The 15,471-nt window shown below is 39.6% G+C and overlaps 1 pseudogene; it reads left to right on the top strand.

Annotated features, from left to right (window-relative positions):
- The first annotated feature begins 1,381 nt into the window (after positions 1-1,381).
- Positions 1,382-11,120, top strand: LOC124287872 (annotated as a pseudogene).
- The last annotated feature ends 4,351 nt before the right edge of the window (positions 11,121-15,471 follow it).

A 15,471-nucleotide genomic window follows, 5' to 3' on the forward strand; every position in this document is an offset into this window, starting at 1 on the left:
AAATAAATCGAGTCTGGACCAGAAAACCCAATGATTGTCACCATGCGATAAGATGACAGAGCATGTGTTTATGAATTACTATGAAATAGTGATGATACCAGGTGTTCGCAAAAATGTGAGCGTATCCTGCCCCACCGGTGGCACCCATCATAAACATATACAAAGTCTAGTCAACTGTTCACGTGAAATAATTTGGCAACGTATGGTACAAGTCAAATAGGGAATTGCATCGGACATCATTTTGTCACTGATGCATTAAATTTCGAAATGTCCAACACATAAAACCTTTTTAAAAGAGACACCTTTTAACGCTTTGGTGTTACGGAAAACAATAAACATGTTTCTGTGTGGCGTTTTTTATATACCATATATCACCCTCTGACTGCTTCATCAGCTGCCTGACCTATATTGAGGCTTGGGATGATATCGGTCCAAGGTCGCATCAAGGACTTTACTTATCTGACTGAACTCAAGGTCATAAACTAGCTAGCAACACATGCCACCAGCTCACTGAATTCTAAGGACATGAACTAACTAATAAACTGGCATCTTTTTGCACTGATATACGCATTATTAAATATGCTGCATCAATTATAAACCTATACCCCTGTTTAACATGTGCTCGTCGAACACCAGTATAAACTCAGGGGCAAAAGAAACACCATCAAAAGTAATTATGTGTTCATTCAATATTACATCGTCATAACCCCATACAGTAGCAAGCAACAAATCTCACGAGCGCAAAAAGCATAACAACTGAGAAAAGCACGTGTTTCATGCAATTATTGAATAAACCGTATTGTACTTCATCACCTGCCATGGTGCCTCAGTGACCCTGTACTTCATCACCTGCCCTGGTGCCTCAGTGACCTGTACTTCATCATCTATACCAATCGCTGAGTGAACCTGTACTTCATCACCTGCCCTGGTGTCTCAGTGACCTAGGCTGTACTTCATCATCTATACCAATCGCTGAGTGAACCTGTACTTCATCACCTGCCCTGATGTCTCAGTGACCTGTACTTCATCACCTGTCCCAGTGTCTCAGTGACCTGTACTTCATCACCTGCCCCGATGGCTCAGTGACTTGTACTTCATCACCTGCCCTGGTGCCTCAGTGACCTGTACTTCATCATCTATACCAATCGCTGAGTGAACCTGTACTTCATCACATTGACATGTTGACCCGTCCCCACTCTAACTATGACGTTAGACAGACCGACCGCTGCCATATAGGCTATTAGCTGGAATATTGCTGAGTACAGTAAACAACAAACAAACAAAAACACAATGAAGCAACGCACAACGCTCACATTAGTCCCGCGGTTGCCATACTCATTACACAGTACATTTGTAGTAGCACTGTTGAGGAGTTTGCACAAGTCACATGATCAAACATTGTCACATGATCACAAGTGAACTGCACCGAAAGACTGATCTCGTTGAATGTAGCGTTCGACACACTCGGGATCTTGAACAGTTTCGTGACAGCAATGCGTCTTGCAGAGTTCTTGTTATTATGTGCATGTTGCACTGTTTTGTCAGCGAAGTCAAATCGCCCGAACATTATTTTCATACTCGCTGACGATTACGGATTCCATGATATCGGGTATCACAAGTCGGAGATAAAAACACCAAATCTTGACAAGTTAGCAGCAGCTGGGGTGAAGCTGGAAAACTACTATGTCCAGCCTATCTGCACCCCGACACGGTCCCAGTTCATGTCAGGGAGGTACCAGGTGAGTCAGTCATACCCTTACTGGTTATAAAGTGTGCAGACGACAACCCAGGAACATGTCTGGTGTTGGGAGGTAGGGGGTCACCAATAATTTTGTACACATGTACGGTGTGTGTGTGTGTGTGTGAGAGAGAGAGAGAGTGAGTGAGTGAGACAGAGCGTGCGTGCGTGCGTGTGTGTGTGCAATTTTGTACATAACAATATTAAAAAACATTTGCTGATAAATTAGGTGGGCCGGGAATTGAGTTTTGTATGCAGGTAGGGTGTGTCACTTACTTTGTACATGAAATTTAGAGGGGTCATTCATATTGTGCATGCTACTCCATAAAAATCATCATATCTCTCTCACACTCTCTCTCTCTCTCACACACACACATTAACCATAAATTATGCACATCTTTTCAGGGCAACTTGTCGCTTGCTTCATTTATGGCTTTAGCATTGCAGAAGCTTGGCAGAATGGAAAATAATGCGGTTCACGGTCTGTGAGACCTATTTATCCTCATGATCACAGTTTGTATTTCTTTGTTTGAATCAGAACTGAGTGACTGACTGAAGACGTTCAGACACGAATGTCTGTACATGGATTGTTTTCATTGTCTGAACAGAATTATCAGCTGGATGTTACAAACATGCTTGTTTCAAATTAATTACCTTCCATAATTTCACTGTACAACTCACTTCAGGGGAGTACAGTGGATTTAATCTGCCTGATTTCTTGATTATTGTGTTCATTTGAAATACTGAGGATGACAAAAGGAAACAAACAAGGATTGGTAATTTATGAGTTTGATCAGGGTGACTATATAACGTGTTGTAGAGTAGCCCTGGTTTGATGAAGGTATCAAGGTTGTGATTTGGACCTTAAGGTTGCAGTGTTTCAGCAAATATTTTCAGGCTAGTATGATTGTTTTCATAACATTGTAATTTGGGGTTCAAATCCTATTTCAGGTGTATAGTTTCTTTATGTTTTGTCGGTAAAACACTGCAAAGACTATGTATTCAGCGGCGTCCGTCTGTCGGTACGTCCCGATTCTTGTTAACGCGATATCTCATGAACTGTTGTACCCAATGTTATCAAATTTGGTGACAGCCTACACTGGGGGGATTATGCAGACACCAGTCGTTTTGGGTGACCTTGACGTTATCTTCAAGGTCACCACGACACTTTGAACACTTTTCAAACTTTTGTTAACGTGATATCTCATGTACTGTTGTATCCAGTATCTTCAAATTTGGTGACAGCCTACATTGGGAGATTATGCAGACACCAGTTCATTTGGGTGACGACCTTATCTTCAAGGTCACCAGACACTTTGACCACTTTTCAAACTTATGTAAACGCGATATATCATAAAATATTGCACCCAATGTCTTCAATTATGTCGACAGCCTACATTGGGTGATTATGCAGACACCAGTAATTTCAGGCATCTTGTATGTGACCCAAAAATTAAAAAGTAGTAAATATGTTATATATATTCCATTCTTTAGCTGCGGGGGACATTGTCATATCAGTGTAAACACTCATTTCTTATTTAATGCAGCACTGAGCAATAATCAAGCTACACGGCGGCGTTTTGTAAATAACCAAACCAGACAATCCAACGATCAACATCATGAACATTGATCTACACAACTGGGATATTCAGTCGTGTCGACCACTTGTTAGTGATCCTGACCATCTGTTTTGTCTGTTTTCAGATTCACACAGGTTTACAACATGGCATCATTTGGAGCTCTCAGCCCAATGGCCTCCCTCTGGATAGTCCCACAGTAGCCGACAAGATCAAACAGGCCGGCTACTCCACCCATGCTGTCGGCAAATGGCATCTGGGCTTCTACAAGGATGACTACCTGCCTACCAATCGGGGATTTGATTCATACTATGGTGAGGAAAGATGTCAACTGTTTGTTTGTTTGTTTATTTGTTGTTAAATGTGGCAATCAGCAATATATCCAGCTGTATCATGGCAGTGTGGAAATAGTCGAGTGTGGACCAGACAACCCGGTGATTGACATCATGAGCATCAACACAATATGAATGTGATGGTCTGTTAACCAAGCCAACCACCCAATCCTATTTGTCACCAGCTATGACAAGCAAGGTTTTCTGAAGACCCATTCTAACACAGATTTTCATGGGTCTAAATTGTAGGTGTGGCTAGTTATCTGTGAAATAAATGAAAAACTGTGATTACCCCATATCATCTTGAAGCTGAAGCAATTGAAATTCATTTCTGGTGTCCCGTCGTTATATTGTTAGAATATTGTTTACAGCTGTGTAAATCCATTCACTCACTCACTCACTCATTCACCCACCCACCCATTGTTGTATACAATTTGTGTAGACAAACCACATGTTTTTAGTATATCAGTTTATTTACCAAACATCACCTTTTCATTTGACCTAACCCTTTATATATCTAATCTTAACAACTTGTAGGCTATCTGACAGGCAGCGAGGACTACTTCACACACATACGTTGCGACGACCACGATTCCAGATACTCGTTTTGTGGCCTTGACTTACGTAACAATACAAACCCAGTTTTCAATGAGACCGGCCATTATTCAACGTCTCTGTTTACGGAGAGGGCTATCAGTGTGATCAAGGATCATGATGAGTCTAAAGTAGGTGCAAGTTCCATCGAGAATGTTTCATGTCAACATAAAAAAATGAATGATAATAATAATAATAGTCCATTTATTTTGTGCATTTATCCATGCACATTGCATGCTCAACGCGCTCACTATCACCCCTGGTCAACGAGTACAGAACACTCCATGTGGAGAATACAACCTGTCGCCTGTCAGGCGCTCAAGGTTCAAATTCAGACTACCATCGTATCATACCAGGTACCCTTTTTCTGCTGGGTGAACAGAGGCATTTTTTTAACAAACCCACTTGCCTAAGGTGAGACTACATGTATCACATGCGTTTCGTTGTGGGGTAAGACTGAAGTCCTAGAACTCTCAGGAGTCGAACACGGTCACCCATCCAAGGACTCTCCATGCTCAGCATTGCTTAACTTCTACTGATTTGTGTTACCTGAGCTTTATGCACAGGACCACATCTTGAAAATAATGTCCGTGTGGTGCCCTTGTCCGCCAGTTTAGGTACTGTGTCAACTTCATTGTCTTCAAATTTTAATGGAGCCTCTGACGTGTATTACTTGTGTTGAAAGGCATATACACATGGAACAAAGTATTGCAACATCCCATATTCTTCATAGTATCAATATGTTACCATTAACCATAGCAAAGGAATTTATCCAAACCTCAGTTTAACTTACTGTCTGGATACATTGACTTTCAGCGAATAGTTAAATGGCAAATCTTGATTAATAAAGCATGAAAACCAGTAGCTTATTGAGAGAAGGACTGACTGACTGAGTTTGGTTTTACGCCGCTTTTAGCAATATTCCTTGTGGTCCGGGGTAGAGTTGCTACCATCTCTTGACGTGAGAAATCACCAAGGACATGCGTACGATGTGGCATAGCAAGTGTCATCCTTGAAGACTGTTTAGAGGATGGCCATCAAATGTGGTACAACAACCAAAAAACATAAATGATATTGTTATAGCACATGTTTTAATTTTTTAATTTTTTTAAAATAAAATTTGCTTTCAAGTGTGACTTTGTGTATATAATATACTTGTGTACATGTGTTAACTTGTACATGTGTTGCTTTATAGCTGAAATAGGCTATAGCTCATGTGATGTTAAATCTGAACTCACCCATTACTTTGACAGTGGTAATGTTCGTGTAGGCTCATCATGTTTTTGTTTCTTGTTTGCAGCCATTTTTCCTGTACCTCGCCTATCAGTCTACGCACGCACCTCTGCAGGTCCCAGGAAATATTTGAATCCGTACAGCCACATCAAGGACTTGAACAGGCGCAGTTTTGCCGGTAATATAGTCACTGTTAAACCTGACATATTCAGTAGGTGGTCCAGTGTATCACATGGCCTGTTTCTCCTCACACAGAGTGACTTGGGTTCTACTCTGTTTTACCAACATGTCTGCTGTATCATGACTTGTAATTGTCTAACTTTCCTTGATCGGCATTATGCTTCACTTTCAGGAAAAGAGTATTGTCTGACAAAATATTGACCATTTTGCTGTAGCCCTATGTAGGCAGTGTTTGTTGGACAAACTTTCCTCTTATTAAAGAAAATTAGTGAAACTTCATTTATAATTTAGTCAGCCAATCTTCATATGATAATAGTGAATGTTTGAGAGTGCATCACCACTTGCACTTCCTTATGACCATAGTTATTTGTACAGTAATCGCTCTTGAAAGATGATTGGTGTATGACGTGAAATTTGCATGTGTACGATTTTCGTTTTCAAACAATAAAATGGCTAGGAACAAACACTAACAACTGTGTGATGCAAGATGATTGTCAAAATTAATGGTTTACAGTGATTTATCGACCTTCTTGAAAACCGTCAAACTCAAGAACGACACCCCATGTGTGTTCTTATTCACGTGGTCCGGCTGTCGACAAAAACAACCATACAGGGCTCAGTTCCACGAAACGATCTTGGAGCTAAAGTGATTGTAACACACATACCTCAGCATCGACTTCCGATCATCATAGCCATTACGATCACATTGTGCAATGGGTCCCGGATGTTTATCGTTACATGTTTTCAACTTCAAGGGATGACTGCATGTATGGACGAGGGGATCGGAAACATCACTTCGGCTCTCAATGCTACTGGCCAGCTGGAGAATACCCTCATTGTCTTCTCCACAGGTAAGTAATATTTTATTAGAGTTGAATCACAGACAGTGATGACTGTCAGACCTTAGTTAATAAATGATGGATGCTCTAAGTCTCTGTAGAAAATTAACCAATAAATTATATGAATTTCAGGCATTTTACAGTTCAGATACTTGGTAACATGTAAATGATACACTGACTGCATGTACAAATCTGTATTACAATGTGCTACGTCGAACAACCTGTAAATGGGAGAGTGGCAGGTGCCTCATGTAGGGCAGTTCATGTTTAAATGTTTTATGGACAACTGGTGTGTTTTCAGTGAAATATCATGGATTTAAATAGAACCCCCAAAAAGAGTCTTCGGCATGCAAATTGGTAACAACATTGGCATTGTTCATAATTTGATTTTCTTTCTTTTGGTAAATTCTGAGGTAGTGGGAATTTTTATATTCAAACTTGGAACTTCTGCTGTAATTTACGTCAGGACTGTTGTTTAATGCTGCCCTCCACAATATTCCAGCTGTATGGTAGCGGTCTGTAAATAATCGAGTCAGAACAATCTAGAACCAGACAATCTAGTGATCAAAACTATGAGCATCGATCTCATACCATGGGATACAATGACATGTGACAACGAAGTTAGAGAGCCTTAACCCCCTTTCCCCAAACACACCTCGATCATCACGTTAGTTTTATGACAAGCATAGGTTCATTGTGGGTTTATTTAAGCTTGAAGACTAGAAGTTTTGTATTTGAGGATGTGGTAGAATTATGCGAGTCTACTAATTATTCATGAGGGTCCTGACAAAGTACTTGTGTTTCAGACAATGGCGGTACGATCTACGATGGGGGAAACAACTGGCCACTGAGGGGGTGGAAGGGGACCTTATGGGAAGGGGGATTCCATGGTGTGGGCTTTGTGTATGGTAATATGCTGAAGAACAAAGGAGCTGTCAATAATCAACTGATCCATGTCTCTGATTGGTTCCCAACATTGGTGGGTGTGGCTGGCGGGGACACCAATGGAACAAAGCCTCTGGATGGGTTTGACCAATGGAAGACCATCAGGTACGCTAGTATTTATGTAGAGTTTGAAAATTATGCACAGTATGCATACTGTAGGGAAGCACACATAAAATATCCAAATCATCATCATCATCATCAACAACAATATCAGAGAAAATATAGCGTAGAGCTAATCTCTCCCAAACCCTTGAGAATAAATTAAATACAAGACCAGCTCAAGGCAACGATCAATTGGCAAGTCCAAACTGCCTCCTGAAAATACGGATTGTTCAGGGCTCTATTTGGATTTGTTTTGAAGATAAGAATATTTCTTAATTTTAATATTGTCATTCAAGCAAAGGGCATATGGCTGTTTGAATGTTGAGACGTGCTGTGTGTTTGTTTGTTTTTTAATGGTTGTATCAAATATGATTGGTTCAAATAATTTAAATTTCTGTGTTGAATTTAGATAAGTTAGCGTAAATTTCCCACCTATAAAGTATGGATTTGAAACCATTTGCTTACAGTGTATATGTCTGGAAAAAGGAGGTCTCTTCAGTAGTATATGTCACAATGACAGCAATGTTTACTTGCTTACACAACAAGGGAAATTCTTACATCAATTTGCCATTGTTCCAGTGAAGGTGGAGCCAGTCCGAGGAAGGAGCTCCTACACAACATTGACATCTTGACACAACCCAAGGGAGCTAAGCTTTTTAACAACACCTTCGACACGCGGATCAGAGCAGCTATACGCGTTGGAGACTGGAAGCTCATCACAGGAGATCCAGGTTTGTGGACTCTCACTGCTTAATACTGTAGGGTGGTAGGGTAGCTTAGTGGTTAAGGTGTTTGCTCGTCACGCCGAACACCCGGGTTCGATTCCCAATATGGACACATTGTGTGAAGCAGAGTACTGGTGTCCCCTCACTCCCTGCTGTGATATTGCTGGAATATTGCTAAAAACGGTGTAAAATATATTCACTCACTCACTTATTTAATTCCTTAGGTAGTGACAGGTATCGGATTATGAATACACAATGCCAGTTGGAACGTGGTCAAATGTTACATAAGTTTTATTTGGTACATGTATTACACTTTCTCAGTGAAGTACAGATTCTGTTAGGTTGTTACAGTTGTCAAAGGGATTTTAATCAATGTGCTCTAATGAGTTAATGCTCTCTGTGAGGTAGGACACGTTTTATTACAATCTTGATTAATGAACATATTGTTTTGAGCAGTGCCACAATTTTATTTACTTTTGAAAGTAATAAGAAGGAAGGAATCTGATTTGCCAAGAGTGATATAAGTTATAATAGCCACTGGTAGGGATATGATACAGGTGTGAAATTCCAGGCTAGTTTCATAAGGGTGGAAACTAGACTTTTGTAGACAGTTATTTCCCTTGCCTCTGGAAGATGGTTCCAGATTTTTTAAAGCTATCGAAATAAAGATTCTTCTGAGTACTTAAGATAAGAACTAACAAACGCTCACTATAAGCATACATAGTTGCCAACAAGTAGCATCAATGTAAAACATGCCAGTAGAGTGATCTCCCCTTGCTCCTGTGTAATGGCTGCCATGCTCACCACATGGTTCTGAATAAAGGACCTTTTAAACAGAAGTATTAAGACTATTACAACTTCCATGTCTTTGCTCACAGTCTTCCTCCATCCTCAGGAAACGGAAGCTGGATTCCCCCGCCACATCTCAGTAAGGAGGCGGTTATGGACAAGGATGATAAGGCAAAGAACCTATGGCTATTTGACATCGCAAAGGACCCAAATGAACACAATGACTTGTCAGCATCACAATCAGACATTGTTAAGAAGCTCCTGGACCGACTAGAGTACTACCAGAAAACAGCAATAGCCCCAAGGTACCCTGATCCTGACCCCAAGTGTGACCCCAAACTACATGGAGGAGTGTGGGGGCCGTGGGAGTAAACAGAACTTACTCTACAGTAGAGTAGGCGGTTAAGGTTGTCTCTGATTTGGGTTAACATCCCGGAATAAACTATAATTGATTAACTGACAAGACAACCTTAATTAACGCTGAAAGCCCCTTTTATATATGCTTCTATGTTCTCCTTTTAAATGTGACTTGATAAGTCTTGAACATATTATTGGAATTAGCTTTGAAGATCAGATCTTTAGACGGAGCTTGCAGCTATTTTGGAAGATAAGTCAACTTTATTTGCCTGATATGTTGAATGTAACTAGGACCTTCTTCATCTGGCTGCTCAGTGCAACCTCTTTTGATTGGTAGCTCAATCCTTTAGAATGTAGCTTGAGTCATTTTTTGTTGATCACTCAATCGTTAGGAATGTAGCTTAGGTCATTTTTCGATGATCACTCAAGCCTTTGGAATGTAGCTTGGGTCATTTTTCGTTAATCACTCAATCTTTTGGAATGTAGCTTGGGTCAGCTTTCGTTTGTAGGTCAGTCCTTTAGAATTTAATATATTCGTATAGTAGTTTGAAGATTCTTCAAATATTTATTGTCTCAGTTGGTAAATATATATTTTCTAAATTGTCTCCCCCTGACATCAGTTAATTGGAAGATAAAGCTGCTTTGTTTTCAATTTTGTGGTCCAGATTGCTAAATGTAATTTATAAACCGAACGCGTCAAGAAATTCATTGTATTCATACGCGGTGAATCAGTCTCTTTAATTAGAGGTCCTTAAACTGCCATTGAAGTATGGTTTTGATGAGCTCTCAGCCAATCAGAATTGAGTATCACACAGTGTAGTGCTAGAATAATGGATTGACTGTTTATATTACTTCCTTGTCAGTTGTTTAATATGAGGGTATTTATGAGACATCATTGTTTATAATTTGATACTTTTATACACATACCTTATATATTTTTAATTATACTTATATCATGGTATATTTCATATTTTGAAATGAGGGGAAACACATATGGTTGATTGGTGTGTGTATCTAAGAGAATTGTCTATTGTTGGATAGTCTCAGTCAACTTTATTGATTAAATAATCCATCAAGTCTACATTCAGGTGATAGTATAAATGGGTTATTCAAGAGCTGTTAAAATATCTTGTTATTAGTTATTAATAGTATTGATGCAAACGATATGTTAGTCATATTTCACTTATAGTAATTCTCCCTAGTTAATTGTGTCACAAAACTAGACACAATATTTTTATACAGAAACACACTTAACTAATAATGAATGTGTATAATGTTTATGGATTAAATTATGCTTTATTTGGGGTTATAAACCAAATAATCTTACCTTTATATCTGGCATGACCTATATTTATTTTTGGTATATTTTAAATTGTACCTATAGCATGACCTATATTTATTTTTGATATATTTGAAATTGTACATGACATTGGATCAACAGAAATGTCAAGATGTATATCTATTTGTTTATAATTTGTATTTAAACAACCTGGCTGCAGGTTTACAACAGAGCTGTGAGGTGCGTAGCGTAAGCCTTGGCTTGCACATGACTTTTGCTAATGAAAGTTGGACAAATCCCAATACTATCTAAATATAGAGCTTTGCAACCTATGGGGCTTACATGATGCCTTTTGAGCATTTTACTGAAACTTGTACAACCACTACAAATGACATGTTCATTGTATTGACAATAAATATGATTAAACCAATTTGGTGTTCATGTCAATTTACAGGACAAGTGTGACATTTCATGACTGCATAATAGATTTTATTGTTCTGCATTCATCAGTTGTAATTCTAAGGTGTTTGATTTTTAACATCACCCTCAGCAATATTCCAGCTATATGGTGGAGGTCTTTAACTAATTAAGTCTGGACCAGACAATCCAGTGATCAACATCATGGGCATCAATCTATGCAATTGGGATACAATGACATGTGTCAACCAAGTCAGTAGGGTTGCTGAAGACCTATTCTAACCCGGATATTCAGGGTTGTGATTCTAGGAGGATGGAGAAGCCTTAGAATGACTCTTAGAAGTGGTGAAAGAGAAAGCATATACTCTGGAACATAGTTTTCCTTATATTTAAAAGGTCGATACCACAACTTCTCTCCTTAAAGGTTATGTACTTGTACAATATTGACAAACCTTATGGATAACAAGTTCTTTGCTTTCATGGGTGCAATGTAATTCCTGCTTGGCAACAGAACAAGAATCTGTATCGAAACGTGGCACTCACGAAGTAAATTCCTGCTTGACAACGGTAAAGTAATCTGTATGGGCTAAAGAATCTGTAACGAAACTTTATCTCTTTCAAAGATCAATGGTGGTTCCCAAAGGAACACACAAAATGTACAAAGTACGTACTTTTACTTGGGAGATGTCATATGTTTCATGTCCCGTCGTACAAACATAATGACACGGTAACATCAGTGCATATCCATGGTGAGAGCAATTTGCGTAGTGACTTATGAACCCAGTCCCTTAGCAACAATGTGTTCATTCGTAAATTAGCAATTTCGTTTGTTTCAATCAAAACAAAAAAAAACATTGCGTAGAACAATGCACAACATAAAACGTTTTCAGTGCAAATGGCCCCACACATAGCATCACATCCTTCTAACCGGCAGGAACTTCGAGACTCAATACTGTTCACAGAGTAAAGTCTGAATTCTTGTTTTGTTTACAAACGCGCAGTCCTCCGAGCGCACCCCGCCGTGAGATTGCAGGGATATTGCTAAAACGGCGTAAAACCATACTCACTCGCTCTTCCGGGCACAGCGTTCGGTTTCACATCTAATGTTGAGCTACTCTACTTCGTTTTATTTCATCAAGGCACGTTGTATTGGTGACAATGACCTTTAGCCGTTTGATTCTAAAATGTTTGAAGAATTCAGGGATGTATGTGTCGGAGATGAGTGTGAAATTTATGTTATTTAATAGACGTCCCGTGACCTGCCAAGTCGAAATGTCATCCTAAACTCTCGTTTTTTTGCTTATGCTTGTTGTTTAACGCCAAACTCTGCACTCTCCAGATATATGAGGCGGTCTTTAAATATGGTCAAATGTAACATATGTTATGTTTGGGATTACACTTTCTTAGTGAAGTACAGATTCTATTTTCAGTGGCATTCCAAACGGCAACGTTTCAGAATATTCGTCGGTGATTTAATAAAAAAAACCAGATACCCGTGATCTCTACTATGCTATTTTCTAACTTCTGTTCTCGAGTAATAATATATCTGATTTTCATATTTTGCAACAAACACACTAAAGACTGGTAATGGTACATTTTTCGTTGGTCATTTTCCCCAGTTTTCACAATTCTAGAATGACAATGGAATATCTTAAAATAAAATTGAAAGTGTACCGTGAACAAAATCAGGATTGAAAGGAATGATATACATCCTTCGTAATCACTCTCCTACCCAGAGTTCCATGCGGCCCGCATAGGTTGCTTAGTCACCATTGTGCAACAGTGTGTCTTCGTCATCACTGCATTATGAGGTCAGAATACCATGACGTCACAGACTTCAGTCAAGGCTCAAATGACGATTTGTAAGAACAATACAGGAAATGTTTCAAAGATTAATAAGTCGGGTCATTTTCAAGATTATGGCATACGATCCTCAAGAAATTACATAAGTATCAATAATAGCCGAGAACAGTGTCAATATTTTGAGTAACCTCCTCCAACTGCAATAACATCACTGACCCTCCACCTCATTGACATTATCAGAGGTTGGGTTTGACGTTGGGGCATTGCGTTTCATTCTTAAATGGAAGGCTTGTTTCATTCCATCAATATGTTTTACTGGAAGATCTCTGTGACCCATCATGCCTCAAACATGTACACGGTGTGACTAAGCATTGTCGTCCATAATGACTGACCTTGTGATCAGAGGATGGTCATTGACAGCAAAACCCTGTCTCAGAGGTCCAATCAGATTGTGTCTGATCGTCACATGGTTTGCTGATGTTTTCCGGCCAATCGGCTGACGGATTAAGGATGGCAATCTCTTGCAATAGCCCTCAGTGACATGAGCCATTGCCAGTTGACGAGACCCTATATTTGCTAATGTTCAACGAAGTCAATTGATTTTCAAGCAGTAAGATCAGTTTACTGAAAAATTATATTTGTTTAATGACGGATTCAAATGAATTTTCCCTAGCATATCTGCAAGCAACGTATGGTACACCTGAAGGGTCTACATCATCGTACAAACAAACAAAACTATGATATGCATATATAGGTTATATGTGGGTTAAACATCATAGGTGTAGCAATATTATTTCCAAGTGTATATTTGCATTAATTTGTTTCTGTTAAGATTCTGTGGAACGAATTGTGTACTGAGTACTACGCTTAGTTTGGGCAGGGAGAATAGAAGACGGATTGCTGTAGATTATCCCAGGTGAGGGAGAAAAGACTGCTTTGGAAATTTCTAGGCCTATTCCGGAATATTCCAGTGTAGTCTGCCCAGAGGGTTAGTGAGTTCAGTTCACCTAATAAACTATCCAAAAAAAGAAACGCATAGGTGTTTTTTATTTCTAAAAATCTATTAATTACCAATTGTGTTCAAACAATTGTCAAAATATGTAACAAAAGTGTTGATAACATGATTTTACACTATTGCAAAAGTGATAAATCGACTTTACCTGGAAATGTTGATTTTGATGAGATTTCTTACAAGAATTAAAAAGGCATCGCCACAATGCAACAGAAATCACCTTCCAGTTGAAATTGTGCAGCAAAGAGAATGCACTGTCTGACTATGAAAATCTAGATTACTTTCGGAAATCTGCATTCGTTTTGAAGGAGTTTCAAGGTCAAATCACTACGCCACGTCTTGACGCTGCGACACGGATCATCGCCATTGAAAGAATGCACACTGGAGATTACCAAGTTTCTGTTGCCAGGCGTCTGAATGTTAATCTGAGCACGCTATCACTGCTTGCAGCTCGTTACAACCAAACAAATATAACAAATGACCGTCCCCGTACAGGCAGACCTCGAGTCACCACTGCAGGCCAGGATCGGTACATCCGGGTGCTACATTTGCGTGGTCGTACTGCCACGGGTGAGAGCACAGCAGCCAGGGTGCCTGGACTTCGGAAGATATCCGGTCAAACTGTACTGAACAGGTTGAGAGAGATTGGACTGAGAGCCAGGAGACCCGACGTTATGACCATGCTACGTGGTCACCATCGCGCTCAACGTCTCCATTATCTAAAATTATCCACTTGGTTGTATAGACATTACCTTCTTCTAAACTGATGTAAATGCACTAAATTCCATTTGTGGACGAGTAAAACATGTTTGAAAATACAACATTTTCGCAACAGATTTCTGGTTTATGCGTTTCTTTTCTGGAATAGTATATGTGTAGTTACAAGAGGTGAGATTGGGTTTAACGTCGTGCTTGAGAATATTTCGCTCATATGACGACGTGCATGAGTGTGTATGTGTATGTGCGGCTGCTTGTACTAGCCCAGACTGAAGCAGGTTTTATAGTGCTAGCCCACTGAGATACCATGCTGCAGTGAAGCATGAATACCCCACTCAGACACATTATACTGACTCCGAGCCGACCTGGCTCACAGTTCCTGAACCACATTATTTCCCCTACACTGCCAAGATTTCCTCAGGTATCCCTGGAGCTCCTTTTCAATTTAAATGGGTTTGTTTATTACTATCAAAATTATATAGCTTCAGAGACTAAGCGTTAGTCTACCTGGCTACTTAGCAAACTCTATAGCTGTATTTATTGCTACAATCATTGCTTCTTTCTTATATTACCACCGCATTTGTGTTGCTGTTGACAGCCATTCAGGGGCGGGAACAGCTTTTTGAGAGGGGGTGGGGGGTTACACACTATTGAGAAAAGGAGGGGTGCACACTTCATTTTCACCCGAGTTTCAATGGTCATTTAACCAGGGATAATCGTCATATAGTCTCCCTGATTTAAAAAACTTTCTACACAAACCAACCCCTGGATCCGCCTGTGCCATAGTAGGAATTTCCTTTGTATAAATTCGTATTTATTTGAGTAGATGGCA

The sequence above is a fragment of the Haliotis rubra genome, unplaced genomic scaffold (assembly GCF_003918875.1).
Source record: "Haliotis rubra isolate DU_JTF1 unplaced genomic scaffold, ASM391887v1 Scf407, whole genome shotgun sequence".
Lineage (NCBI taxonomy): Eukaryota > Metazoa > Mollusca > Gastropoda > Lepetellida > Haliotidae > Haliotis > Haliotis rubra.